Source organism: Daucus carota, chromosome 9, assembly GCF_001625215.2.
Source record: "Daucus carota subsp. sativus chromosome 9, DH1 v3.0, whole genome shotgun sequence".
Taxonomy (NCBI): Eukaryota; Viridiplantae; Streptophyta; class Magnoliopsida; order Apiales; family Apiaceae; genus Daucus; species Daucus carota.
This window is the reverse complement of record NC_030389.2, coordinates 24,234,927-24,250,507: the sequence shown is the minus strand read 5'-3', so window position 1 is coordinate 24,250,507 and position 15,581 is coordinate 24,234,927. Positions and strand designations below refer to the sequence as shown.

The 15,581-nt window shown below is 36.7% G+C and overlaps 1 pseudogene; it reads right to left on the bottom strand.

Moving 5' to 3' along the window:
- LOC108192703 (probable alpha,alpha-trehalose-phosphate synthase [UDP-forming] 9) overlaps positions 1–15,352 on the bottom strand; it is a 34,887-nt pseudogene extending 19,535 nt beyond the window's left edge.
- Positions 15,353–15,581: the final 229 nt, after the last annotated feature.

Genomic DNA, 15,581 nt, shown 5'->3' with positions numbered 1-15,581 from the left:
GATGGTTCGTTCGTTCGACAGATCAAGACGAAGTTATTAATGTTTAAAGAAGACGGGAAGCAGTTCTACTGAAGAATGGGTGATTAAATATTTAATAGATTATTATTTCACTTCACAAATAATTATATTAATTATGTAATTTATTTATTAAATTAATTCACTCTCGAATTAAATTTAATTTATGAATTTATATGATTAACTTAATTAAGTGGATAATTTTCTATTTTAAATATATGTCAAATTACATTTCAATCACCTACACAATGGCAACAAGACAATCTGATTTGTCTTACTAATTAGTAAAGGAATCAGCAAGACAATCTCTTTAGATTGTCCTACCGAATGTTATGAAGCTTACAAGACAATGGTTACAAATTGTCTTACTAGGTTCCTGAGACAACTGCCAAGACAATCTTCTGTGATTGTCTGACCGAGTGTTCTTTGCCAAGACAATATCTTTGTCTTACCGAAGGAGATGACATCTGCCAAGACAATTAGATTGTCTGACCGAGTGTTCTTTGCCAAGACAATATCTTTGTCTTCTTGAAGGAGATGACATCTGCCAAGACAATTAGATTGTCTGACCGACTGGATGCTTGCAAGACAATCTTAAATTGTCTGGCCGAATGCATTCTGCCAAGACAATCCAAGATTGTCTGGCCGAATGGTTTCCGCAAGACAATTGCAATTGTCCTACCGAAGTTTAATTGTCTTGCCCTTCTTATGGATTGTCTTTCTGCTATGTAAATGGCTTTGTAAGACATTTAAATTGTCTTTCCTTTCTAGATTATCTTGTCTTTGCATTGTCTTACAAGTACAAAGCTTTGGCTATATATATGGCTTAGTTTCTTCATTTCTAAGTGTTCATCACTTTGTAAATCAAAGCATTTGTAAAGCTTTCAAGTTGTTTGTAACTTGCTTGATCGTTATATCCACAGTTTTCTGTGCTTTGATAACCCGGTTGTTTTAATCACTATATCTAGAATATACCCTGTCGAATTTATTCTACGAACTTTAGTGGACATTAAAACTGAACCATATTAATTATATAACGACTTCAAACATTGTTATATTAATTAATTATAATCTGATTAACAAGTTTTATTCATTCAGATTCACTTCCGCGATTATTTTGTATCGATTGTATTCAACCCCCCCTTCTACAATCGTATCTGGACCTAACAATTGGTATCAGAGCGGTTGATACCATTTTCCGTATCAGATCCTATACACACTCTGTAACGTCCAAATATTTTTTATTCGAATTAATTTTATTCCAAAAATTAATTTTGATTTAAAATATTTTTCTTTCAAAAATCCAAATCTCTCCAAACACTATTCACTTTAAATTCTTAAAAAAAATGAGTACGCAAAAGATCAGTAGCATTAAAATCTCAACGTTCAGCCAGGAACACTTTGGCCTATGGAAAAGGCACATGTTCCTATTCCTCCGAACAGCGAACAGAAAATACATTGGGATTTTGGACAAAGGTGTTACTACTCCGATGAATGTCATATTAGCACACGAAGAGGATGGTGTGTTAATACCTCATCAGGTCATTCCGAAAGAACTTTCTGAGTACACAGATGAAGAGAGTGAACAGATGAACTTAGATGACGCTCTTCAACTAATTTTGGTTGAATATCTAAATCCAGTGATGTACAATGCTGTTGTAAATTGTACGAACGCCAAGCAAATCTGGGATACATTAGAGATTATCAATGAAGGCTCAGAGGAAGTTAGGGAAAACAAGAAAGAGATACTGATGGCTCAGTACGAACAGTTTGGTTCCAATCCCGGAGAAGGGATTTCATAAGTGTTTATCAGACTTAATAATTTGATAAATAATTTAAATCTGAATGGGAAATTCTATGACAAGAAAGAGGTTAACATGAAGTTTCTCTTAACACTTCCTGAACATCTGGAACACAGAATCACTGCCATCAGGGAAAGCAGAGATCTGAATGAGATTTCTCTGGAAAGACTCTACGGAGTTTTGAAAACTTATGAACTGGAACAAGTTCAGAGCTCTAGTTGTTGAGTCACCTGTACCGGAAGAAAAGAAGGATGTTGTTGTTCCTTCTAAGACCACTCAGGAATTTGTTGTACCTGAGATGGGTCAGACTGCTTCTTCCAGTGGTGACGAAGAGTTCTATACAATGGAAGAGCCTGAACAGTTAGAAGATCAATCTCTATCACTGTTTGCCAAGAAGTTTGGAAACATGAGATTCAGGAAGAACCCCTCCTACAAGTACAAACCTACTGTCAATAGGTTTCAAAAAGGAGGTTACTCATCTTCAACAAGCAAAGGAGGATACAAGACTGGGATGGTGGATAGAAGCAAATTCAAATGCTTCAACTGTGGTGAACCTGGACACTTTGCAACTGAATGCAAACAGCCCAAGGTTCAAGGAAAGAGAAAAGATTCGTACGATGAGCTGAAGCAGAAGTATGATGCATTGGTTAGAAAGCATCAGGGTACTTCTGGAGGTCAAAGCTTCAAGAGCAAATCATATCTAGCAGAAGGGAAAAGCTGGGATGATACAGATAGTGATGAAGAAGAGCAGATTGGGAATGTTGCTCTCATGGCTAATGCTGGATCATCTTCACCTCCTCCTGCTGGAAGCTTTCAGGTAGATCCTACATGCCCTAAACTTTTTATGCAATTAGGACTTGAAAGAGATGATGCTATTAAAAAGATGAAAGCTGCCAATCTTAAAATTGATACATTAGTCTTAGAAATTCATGCTTATAAGATGAATGAGATGAAAGTATTAGAACCTAAAATAGAACAATTGACTATGGATTTAGGATTACAATGTGCTAAAGTCAAAGTTCTAGAGAAAGGTGAGATTGCTTTAAGACTTCAGCTAGACGAAGAGAAAGTGAAATGTAAAGCCTTTAAGGATGCCTCCATGATAGTCAAAGAACTTAATGATAAACAAGAGATCAAGAGAACTGTTGGAATAGGTTTTGACTATAACAAATCTGTAGGTAAGGCCAGTAACATTACTCCTTTTAAGAAGAGTTCTGAAGAGAGAGGGATTCCTTTTGTTTTGAAAGATTCCCCTAAACCTTTGCTTAAAACCTCAGAAGCTGAACCTCTTTTAGAGACTCCTGTTGTCATTAGAAATGAACTTAAACAGGAAGACCTTAAATTGAAAGAGAGTAATGAGAAGAGAGATGAGATCCTGACATCACTGAAACCTATCAAAGTGAAAGGCAATGTTAGGTTTCCTAAAGCTGGTTTAGGTGTCAACTCTGAAAGAACTAAATTCAACAAGCCTAATAATTTTGTGAATAGTAAAAACAAGAACAATAGATGTCATTCTACTGAAAACTTTAAATCTGATAACAAGGTTAGAGTAGAATCTATTGATGTTCCTACTACTATGACTGATACTCCTGTTGTTCCTGCTTTTGATGCATGTCATAAATCTTGTAGTGTTGATAATTGTATGACTTGTGCTCTCAATTTGATGTCTGCTTATTTTAAAAATTTGCATGCTAAAAATGAAAACACATCACCTAGACAACACACAAACAACAAGCATGCTAGATCAAAGACTGCTAGTCCTACTCGTGTTAGGAAGGAGACTTATGTTCCAAAGCCTAAAACTAAGGTTTATAAGGCTGTTGTTAAGGAAGTAATTTCAGTCAAGTCTGAACCAAGTATCAGTCCAAGAGGCTCTGTTGTTACACCTGATAGAAATCAGTTCTTTAAGTTTGCTGGACCCAATCAAGTGTGGGTCCCAAAGAATGTTTAATCAAGTTGTCTTTTGCAGGGTGCCAGTGGAATTGTTCGTGTTACTTGGGTGCTTGGCAGTGGAGCGTCAATGCACATGACTGGCAATAGATCCCTGCTGAAAGACATAAGAGAAGGAGCTGGCCCAACAGTGAGCTTTGCTGATAATAGCAAAGGTCGTACTGTGGGATATGGCAAGTACAAAATTGGAAAGATCATCATAGAAGAAATTGCTATAGTGGAAGGACTTCAACATAATCTCCTGAGTGTTAGTCAGTTTTGTGACAAGGGATATTATGTTCATTTTGAAAAAGAGATATGTATCATTAAACATATCAAGGATAAACGTCCTTCACTATGTGGCATAAGGAAAGGCAATATATTCGTAGCTGATTTGTCTTCAGGACCTGGAAACGAAGTTCACTGTTTCTACGCCAAAGCGTCTGCTGAAGATAGTTGGTTATGGCATAAGAAACTCTCACAGCTCAACTTCAAAACCATGAACTCTCTAGTCAAGAGAGATCTAGTGAGAGGTTTGCCTTCCCTGGAATTCTCATCTGATGATCTTTGTGAAGCTTGTCAGAAAGGAAAAGCGAAGAGAGCATCTCACAAAGGCAAGACCATCAATACCATTACAAATCCACTTCACTTACTGCATATGGATTTGTTTGGTCCTGTGAATGTTGCATCAATTGATGGAGGAAGATATGCCCTAGTCATTGTGGATGACTTCTCGAAATTTACCTAGGTTTACTTCCTAGCTTCTAAGGATGAAACCCCGATGACAGTGATTGATCATATAAAGTCAGTTGAATTAGAAAAGGGTGTGCCAGTGAAAGCTGTAAGGTCAGATAATGGCACGGAATTTAAGAATCAAACTCTAATCAACTTTTACTCTGAGAAGGGAATTAGAAGGCAGTATTCAGCACCAAGGACTCCTCAGCAGAATGGAGTCGTCGAAAGAAAGAATCGTACACTGATCGAAGCTGCAAGGACTATGATTGCTGAAGCAAAGCTTCCTCTGTACTTTTGGGCTGAAGCTGTGTCTACTGCCTGCTATACCCAGAATAGAACTTTGATCAACAAGGATCATATGAAAACTCCATTTCATTTGTATAAAGACAAGAAACCATATGTCAAACATCTTCATGTTTTTGGAGCCAAGTGTTTTGTTCTCAAGGATGGTGAAGAGAACTTGAACAAGTTTGAGCCAAAGGCATCTGAAGCAATTTTTGTTGGTTATACAATAAGTGCTTATAGAGTTTTTGTAATTGATACTCTGTCAATGAAAGTTAGTGTCAATGTTACATTTGATGACACTAAACTCCCTAGTTTACAATCTGCTGATCCATCTGAATCTCTGAAGTTTGACAACTATCCAGATTCTGATTCAGATGATGATATACCACCTGAGGTTGCAACAGGAAATGACAACAATGATGGTAATGATCCAGGCAATGGTGGAGGAAATGGTGGGAACACTGGAGATTCCACTAGTGCCAGTGGTGGATCATCAAGTCAACCTGGCAACAACTCAGGGGGAGCTGGTGGATCAACTAGTCATACACATCAGCCTAATGATAATACTGCTGAATCATCAAGGACACAACTTCCAAGGGAAAGGATTTGGAGCAGAGATCATCCCTTTGATCTGATTATTGGTGATCCTGATGTTGGTGTAAGGACTAGAAGTGCTACGACAAATGAATGTCTATTCTCTGGTTTTCTATCACAATTAGAACCAAAGAAAATAGATGAAGCACTTGCTGATCCTGATTGGGTTTTTGCCATGCAAGAAGAACTCAATCAATTTGAGAGACAAGAAGTCTGGGCCCTGGTTCCAAGACCAAAAGGAAAATCTACCATTGGAGCTAGATGGGTCTTCCGTAACAAGTTAGATGGTGATGGCATTGTTGTGAGAAACAAAGCCAGACTGGTTGCAGAAGGTTATTCACAAGAAGAAGGAATTGATTATGATGAAACCTATGCTCCAGTTGCTCGTCTTGAAGCCATCATAATATTTCTTGCATTTGCTGCACACTCCAACTTCAAGGTTTATCAAATATATGTGAAAAGTGCATTTCTGAATGGAAAGCTAGAAGAAGAAGTATATCTGGAATAGCCCCCTGGCTTTGAAAATCCAGAGTTTGCTGATTTTGTATACTTCCTATTCAAAGCTGTCTATGGACTCCAGCAGTCACCAAGGACATGGTATGACACTCTCTCTGAATTTTTAATTGAAAACAATTTTACTAGAGGTGTCATAGACAAAACTCTCTTTTACAAATTGCATGATAAGGATATGATATTTGTACAAATATATGTTGATGATATTATATTTGGTTCTACTAACGATAACTTGTGCAAGAGATTTGCTAAGTTGATGCAGAGTAACTATGAGATGAGTATGATGGGTGAGCTGTCCTACTTCCTTGGTCTTCAAGTAAGCCAAAAGGAAGATGGAATATTCATTTGCCAATCCAAGTATGTCAGAGATCTTCTTCGAAAGTTCAATCTGGAAGACTCTTCACCGGCAAAGACACCCATGGCCACTGCCACAAAGCTTGACCAGGATAAATCTGGTAAGAAAGTTGATATCACAAGCTATCGAGGTATGATTGGCTCTTTACTTTATCTCACTGCAAGTAGACCAGATATCATGTTTGCAACATGTTTGTGTGCTAGGTTCCAAGCTGATCCTAAAGAATCACATCTTATAGCCGTCAAAAGAATCTTTAGATATCTTAAGGGTACACCTGGATTAGGTATATGGTACCCTAAGAATACTGGTTTTGACTTAACTGGCTATACAGACTCTGATTATGCAGGATGCAGGATTGATAGGAAGAGTACGTCTGGAAGCTGTCAATTTCTAGGACGTCGGTTGGTTTCCTGGTATAGCAAGAAGCAGCACTCCGTGTCTACTTCTACCGCTGAAGCTGAGTATATAGCTGCTGGTAGCTGCTGTGCTCAGATCTTGTGGATCAAGAATCAACTGAATGATTATGGTGTTGTAGTAAACAAAATTCCAATATTTTGTGATAATACAAGTGCCATAGCCATTTCCAACAATCCGGTTCAACATTCAAGAACCAAGCACATTGATATCAGGTATCATTTCATTTGAGAACATGTCATGAATGGTACAGTGGTGTTACATTTTGTACCCACGACTGAGCAAATTGCTGACATCTTCACTAAACCACTAGATGAATCCACTTTCTCTAAGCTGGTTTGTGAGTTAGGGATGTTAAATATGACATAGTTCTCTTGTATATATTTTTCATATGCATTATATGTTTTTATATATTTTGTGTGAATTTTCTGTGTAATTATATCTTTATTATTAGATTTTATATGATATTTTGTATATTGTCTGATAATATTCTGAGTAATTATGCATGTTTATAAATTTTTCTGTAATTTTCTAAGTGCTCATACACTCCCCTGTAATATTCTCTAAGCATTTAGATAATTATTTGTAATTATTTTGTATTGTTCAAAATTAATTAAGCATAAATATTTGATTTTAAGTTAATTCATCTTATTGAATTAAAGTTAAAGTCATAAGTATTTATATTTAATTAAAGTTGAAATTTACAAAATATTTGTGTAACATATAGTATTGTTTTTATTATAGATTTTTGATTTTAATTGCAAAAAGTTTTATCTTTTAAATTAATCAAAAATCATATTATTTTTATTTGTTTTTCTGCTAGACAATTGCATTGTCTATGTTAGATATAATTGATGATTACTGATGTTCTTAAGGTTTGTTTTAGAACAGGAATCATCAGAGTTTAAACTGGAAGCTGATCAGAGTTTAGCAAAGTCTGACAGAGTTTAGCAAAGTCTGACAGAGTTTAATAAAGTCTGATCAGAGTTTACATAGTCAAGACTCGACAGAGTTTACACGTGGAAAGGGCTCAGAAGCGGATATACTTCAAGGAAGGATAGAAGCTGAGGAGTGATTTGCTGACTATGGAAACTAAACAGAAAACTGGAGCAATCTTTGATTGATAGATTTATTAGCTGATTTATAGGATATCAAATCAGAGATTGATTTTGTAACTGTGTCTATATAAACACAGATTAGGGTTACTCTATAGGAGTTGAGTTATCGAGTATATTGTTAAGAACCCTAGCAGCTCTTAGTGATACAATACAAATCACTGAGAGAGTTTTTGTAACCATCAAAGCTTTGTGAATATAAGAGTTTATTCATTCCAATAACTCATATTGTCTTACTGTGTTACAGATTGTGATCACTATATCATTCTATATAGTGAAAATATAGGACCTAACAAGTGGTATCAGAGCCAGCTCTGTTAAGATTACTACAGTGAGATCTTAAACACAATCATGTCTGAAAAATCACAAGCTTCATCCTTTAGAGTTCCAATCCTTAAGGCATCTGAATATCCAGTCTGGAAAGAGAGAATGATAATATTCTTAGACTCTGTTGATCCAGAATATCTTGACAGGATCTTTGATGGACCACATATGCCCACCAAGCTCTCTGTTGGGCTTGCTGATGAACCTCAGAAGATGGTTCCAAAAGAAAAGAAAGATTATACCCCTGAGGACATCCTGTCAATTAGTAAAGACTCAAAGGTGAAACACCTTTTGCACAGTGCTCTTGACAATGCAATGTCTAATAGGGTAATTGGGTGCAAAACTGCTAAACAAATCTGGGATGCTCTGGAAACCAGATGTCAAGGAACTCAGGCCATTAAGAAAAACAGAAAAACAATCCTTACACAGGAGTATGAGCACTTTGACTCAAAATCTGGTGAGTCTCTGACAGATCTGTATGACAGATTTGTCAAACTGTTGAATGACTTATCTCTGGTGGACAAGGAATATGATCTTGAAGACTCAAATCTCAAATTCCTTCTGGCTCTTCCTGAAAAATGGGATTTGAAAGTCACCACAATAAGAGACAATCTTGATCTTGGAGAAATGTCTCTTGATGATGTTTATGGAAGACTGAAGACTCATGAACTTGAAATGGAGCAAAGGAGCAAACGTCATGGAGGAAAATCAAAGTCTGTTGCTCTGAAAGTTCAAGAGGAAGCTGCTAAGAGCAAAGGAAAAGCTCATGTCACAAAGTCTGACATTGAGTCATCAAACTCTGATGACTCAAACTCTGATGTTCCCTCAGACTCTGAAGAAAGTGATGATGAGATGATGCAGTTAGCAGCATTGATGGTGAAAAGCTTCAAGAAGTTGGCCTACAAAAAGTTCAACAAAGGCAAAAGTTTTTCAAGGAAAGACAGAAACTCTGACAGAGTTTATGACAAGAAGAACTTTAAGAAGAATGAGGGCAAAGAAGGAAAAGCTGGAAAAGCTGACAAGTATACCTGTTTCAACTGTGGTGAAAAGGGACACTTTGCATCTGAATGCAAGAAAGCCAAGAAGGAAAAAGAAAAAGCCTTTATCACCAAGAAAGGAAACTGGACAGATACATCTGATTCAGAAGAAGAAGTCAATTATGCTCTGATGGCAAACACTGACAACAACTCTGAATCTCCTGCTAAGGTACCTCATTCTACTCTTGCCTTTGATACTGAAGATATAACTGAGTTAAGATTGTTTCTTAAAACTTTGCATACCAGCTTTAGAGATCAGACTTTAGAAAATGAAAGATTAAAATCTGAAACTCTAAGTGTAAAGAAAAGGAATGATTATCTAGAAAAAGAATTAGTTCAGATGTTGGAAGTTCAGAAAGAAAGAGATGATGCTGTCATTGTCAAAGATGAATTATTAAAGAGGTATGCATCTCTTCAATCAGAACTTGCTAAGGAAAGGGAAATTATTAAAACATGGACTAATTCAGGCAAAACTACTCAGGATATCTTAGGTAGTGGAAACTGGAAGAAGGGACTAGGTTACACTGATAACTCAGAAGCTGAGTCATCAAAAACAGAGTTTGTTAAAACTCAAAAACCTAAGGTTAAACCTGTTAAATTTGTTGTTGAATCCTCTAAGACTAAACAATGTAGACCAAAATCAGAGATTAACAACAATTTAAAATCTGAAAAGCCCAAACAGGTTAACATAGGACTGATGACTCAGAAACAGCTTAAACATAAGCTTAAAGAGGTAAAGTCTGATGACAGAAACAAGGAGCCTAGGAAAAATAGAAATGGTAAAATTGGCATAGACAAGAGTAACAACTACATGCCTGTTCCAAATGCACCTAGGAAGACATGCCATAACTGTGGTAATACTAATCATCTTGCTAATTTTTGCAGGAAGAACAAGGACATTAACTCTTTACCTACAAAGTCTGGAGTTAGAAAAAGTAGTATTAGATATAAACCACAAGATCCATGTTTTCATTGTGGTAGCTTATGGCATTCTATTTATACTTGCAAAGAATATCATAGTCTGTATTATGATTATTATCAATTGAAACCTTCTTTAAAGGTTAATAAAAACTCTGCAAGTACAAACTCTGTTTCTAGTACAAACTCTGTTGCAAAGTCTGTTAGCTCAAACTCTGATAATAATACCGCTGCAAAAGCTAACAAACTTAATAAGGCCAAGGGATCCAAGCAAGTCTGGGTCCTTAAAACTAACAACTAGTGGTCTTTGTGATTGCAGGGCAACAGGAAGAATATCCTAGTCTTGGACAGTGGATGTTCAGGACACATGACTGGAAATAAGACCCTGCTGTCAGAGTTTGTGGAGAAGGCTGGCCCAAGTGTTTCTTATGGAGATGGCAACATAGGAAGGACTCTGGGATATGGCAACATCAATCTTGGAAATGTCATCATATCAAATGTAGCTCTTGTTCAAGGGCTAAAGCACAATTTACTCTCTGTCAGTCAGATCTGTGACAAAGGGTATCATGTTGATTTCTATGAAGAACACAGTGAGATAGTAAGTAAGTCTACAGGCAAGGTGGCAGTGATTGCACACAGACATGGAAACATTTATGAAATTCACCTGCCTACAAACTCTGAAGGAAAAGCAATTTGCTTATCTACAAGAATATCTGCAGAAGAAAGTTGGAAGTGGCACAAGAAGCTCTCACATCTGAATTTCAACTCAATAAATGAGCTTATAAAGAAAAAACTTGTGAGAGGACTCCCTGAATCACTACTAACATCTGATGGATTGTGTGATTCATGTCAAAAGGCCAAGCAGAGAAAGACATCTTTCAAGAGTAAGACTGAATTCTCAATTAATAAACCATATCATCTTCTACATGTTGATCTATTTGGACCAGTAAATGTACCATCCATTGCAAGGAAGAAATATGCTCTTGTCATTGTTGATGAGTATACTAGATACACATGGGTATATTTTCTTCACTCTAAAGATGAAACAGCCTTGCATCTGATGGATCATGTGACACAACTGGATCATGGATCTGAAGACAAAGTGAAGATCATTAGAAGTGATAATGGAACTGAGTTTAGAAATTCAACAATGGAAGAGTTCTGCAAAGAAAGAGGTGTAGTGCAACAGTTCTCTGCACCTGGTACACCACAGCAAAATGGTGTAGTTGAAAGGAAAAACAGAACTCTTATAGAAGCTGCCAGAACTATGCTTGATGAGGCTAAATTGCCTACATATTTCTGGGCAGAAGCTGTTCAAACAGCTTGTTTCACTCAAAATGCAACCTTGATTAATAAGCATGGCAAAACCCCATATGAGATGGTGAAGAAAAAGAAGCCAAATCTGAAGTACTTTCACATATTTGGGTGCAAATGCTTTGTATTGAAGACTCATCCAGAACAGCTTACCAAATTTGATTTAAAAGCTGATGAAGGCATTTTTGTAGGTTATCCTATCATAACAAAGGCCTTCAGAGTCTATAATCTGAGAACCAAGGTGATCATGGAATCCATACATGTGTCATTTGATGACAAAAGAATAATGGGTCTAACAGATATGGATGATCATGAAGAACTGCATTTTGAAAATGAAGAAATATTCTCTGATTCAACAAACTCTGATGAACAGTCAAACTCTGACTGTGAACAAAACACAGCAAACTCTGGTGAAAATTCACAAGTTCATGATGATGAAGCCCTTGCTGAGGGGGAGCATCAGAATGCTTCAGACTCTACTCAAGACTCATCAGAGAATGCTAACTCAACCTCATCAGAGAATACTGATTCAAACTCTGATAGCACAATTGTAGGGGGAGCTACAGAGAATAATCAGCAGAATCAGGAGAGCATGGATCAAGGGGGAGGATCCAATGATGAAAATGGTCAACTTCCACATGCAAGGAAGTGGACAAAATCTCATACACCTGATTTGATTATTGGAAATCCAGAAGCAGGTGTACAAACAAGGACAGCTACAGCCAATGAGTGTTTACATCATTGCTTTCTGTCACAAACAGAACCCAAAAAGGTGGAGGAAGCTCTTCAAGATCCTGATTGGATTCAAGCAATGCAAGAAGAGTTAAATGAATTTGAGAGAAATAAAGTCTGGACCCTAGTACCAAGACCTAAAGACAGATCAATAGTTGGTGCAAAATGGGTGTTCAGAAACAAAACTGACAGTGAAGGTGTCATTACAAGAAATAAAGCAAGGCTTGTGGCAAAAGGGTATTCACAACAGGAAGGTATTGACTATGATGAGACATTTGCTCCAGTTGCAAGATTGGAGGCAATTAGAATCTTTCTGGCCTATGCTGCACACAAGAAATTCAAAGTATTTCAGATGGATGTCAAAAGTGCTTTTCTAAATGGGAAACTGGATGAAGAGGTATATGTTGAACAACCTCCAGGTTTTGTGGATCCAAAACATCCAGACTATGTCTACAGGTTAGACAAAGCACTTTATGGACTAAAGCAGGCTCCAAGGGCATGGTATGAAACTCTAGCTCAATTTCTTCTTGAAAGTGGATTTACTAGAGGTACCATAGATAAAACTTTGTTTTATTTGAATCATGGTAATGATCTGCTTTTAGTTCAAATCTATGTTGATGACATTATTTTTGGCTCCACTAATGCTAAACTCTGTCAAAGATTTGCCAAGCTTATGCAGTCTAGGTACCAAATGAGCATGATGGGGGAACTCAGTTATTTTCTGGGTTTACAAGTTGAACAGACTGAAGATGGGATTTTTATAAATCAAGCCAAGTATACCAGAAATCTTTTGAAGAAATTTGGTATGCAAGACAGTTCTGCTGCAACTACTCCTATGGCAACAGCAACAAAACTAGAAAAAGATACTGGTGCATCAGTGGATATCACAAACTATAGAGGAATGATTGGATCATTGCTTTATCTGACTGCAAGTAGACCAGACATTATGTATGCCACATGTCTATGTGCAAGATTTCAGGCAGATCCAAGAGAACCTCATCTGATTGCAGTAAAGAGGATATTCAGATATCTCAAGGGAACAACTTCATTGGGATTATGGTATCCTAGAGAATCAGATTTTAGTCTAATTGGATACTCTGATGCAGATTTTGCAGGTTGCAAAATTGACAGGAAAAGCACAAGTGGGAGTTGTCAATTTCTGGGTGGAAGACTAGTTTCTTGGTACAGTAAGAAGCAGAAGTCCATCTCAACATCAACAGCAGAATCAGAGTATATTGCTGCAGGCAGCTGTTGTGCTCAAATTCTTTGGATGAAGAATCAACTGTTGGACTATGGGTTATCCTTCTCTAAAATTCCTATTTATTGTGATAACCAAAGTGCTATTGCTATGACAGGAAATCCAGTTCAACATTCTCTGACAAAGCACATCAGTATAAGATATCATTTTATAAGGGAGCATGTGGAGGAAGGAACCATTGAACTTCACTTTGTTCCTACTGAACAGCAGCTAGCAGACATTTTCACCAAGCCATTAAGTGAAGCAACTTTTACTAGGCTGGTGAATGAGCTAGGAATGATATCAGGAACTGAGTAAACATATTGGTTAGATCTTTAAAATTTAAATTGTCAAATCTACCATATGCATTACTCACACATCTGCCTTGATAAACTCTGATTGATAAAATCTGATGACATTCTCTGATGATATACTCTGTTTGCTTTACTCTGACAACATTCTCTGATAATATTCTCTGATGCTTATAAAACTCTGAATCTTGATAAATGATCTCATTTTTATCTTCTCTGAGACAAATCACCTATGAAGATACCATGAAGCATGTTCTGAATGAGTAATCATGAATCTCAGCTAAGTTCCTCAATCCTGATCTCAATTTTGTGCTACAATAGTTCACTATGCATGTTGATATCATTGAGACTCTACTACTTCACATATCTTAATTATAAGTGAGACTGATTAGTTTAAATTTTCTCTCATATACTAGACAGTGATTATAAACTCTGATGTTTTTGTTACCTGGAACAAAACCCCTGAAAAATAAGCATGGTACTCCTTTGAGATCTTAGATGTCAATATGACAGTGACTGGGAAGAACCAAACATTTGCTGGTATTAAGTAATTGCTAAGATTTTATAATCTATGGTGACCAGTCACAATCTCTGATTACTGGAGAAATACTAATGCAATAGTATATTTAAAGGTCGTGCCTCACTTACACTGAGAAGCGTCCTCGAGAAAAAAAAAAAAAAAAAAAAAAAAAAAAAAAAAAAAAAAAGGGGGGTTATATTATTTTATCTGAATCATCAGAGTATGTCTCAGTCTAAATTTTGAGAGTTTGCATAAATTATTTTTGTCTACCTTATAATTACGAAATTGTGAAATTTTATATTCTCTGATTTAACATGACCACACACACATTTCACAGGCACATTATTGAGCTATGGATTTTAGAACAAACTCTGATTTATTGATGAATATTCTGAAAATTATGTCTTTATTCTGAGGTTTGCAGAAATTTATTTTCTTTGACTTAAATCTCAGAGTTTAAAATTCGAGAGATTTGATCTTGATTTTTATTTCAAATATTCAGAAAATGTGAAGAGAATATGTTTCAAACGGATGTATTATTAGTGGGTTTACATGCACAACATTTTAATAGGAGAACGTGTAATCAGCATTTATTACTGCGCATGTTTTACTGCACTCATGATGATTACTCTCGTTTCTCTATCCCACTAACATTCATCTACCAGTTGTATTGTGACAGGTGTCCAAGTGAACAAACAGCTCATGCGTGTTCAGTGAAACAAAATCTGAAGAGTCTTTCACTTCAGATTTTATTTCTTATCATTCACTTATACACTTATTCACTTCTTCACTTACACATACTCTCTCAACACACTCTTGCTCTCTTCTCTCTAATATTCAAATCTTCTCACGCACATTTTCTCAAACACAATCTCTGTTCTAATGGCCACTACAGCTTTTATCTTGGCAGGTGTTGAATTTGTTCCAAATAATTATGCAGCCATTCTTGACACTGCTGAAGCCCCAAGAGATTATCATCCCTTTCAGCGATTCTTGGCACAGAGTGTCATCGGTACAGCTCTCACCGCTCCTGCAAGACTTTCAGGAAGCCAAATCATCAGCTTTTGGAGGACGGGTACATATGACAATGGTGGTGCAGATGGATCACCATCAATTGTGTTTTCCTATGACGGGGAGGAGTATGCAGTTACTCCAGCAACAGTTCGTCAGGCACTCACCTTGCCAGAACATCCTGCATACATTACAAATGGAGATGCAAATCTCAGAACAATGATGCTTGATTTGGGGTACTACGAATCTCTGGATAAACTGGGTCAGTTGAAGCGTCCATGGCTCAATAAGGAGTGGAGCTTTTTCTTTGATTGCATTACTAGAGCTTTCCAGAAGAAATCTACCAACTGGGATGCTATTCCAATGGACATGCTCCAAATCGGGTATTCTCTGATCTATTCTACTGCTTTTGATTTTGGT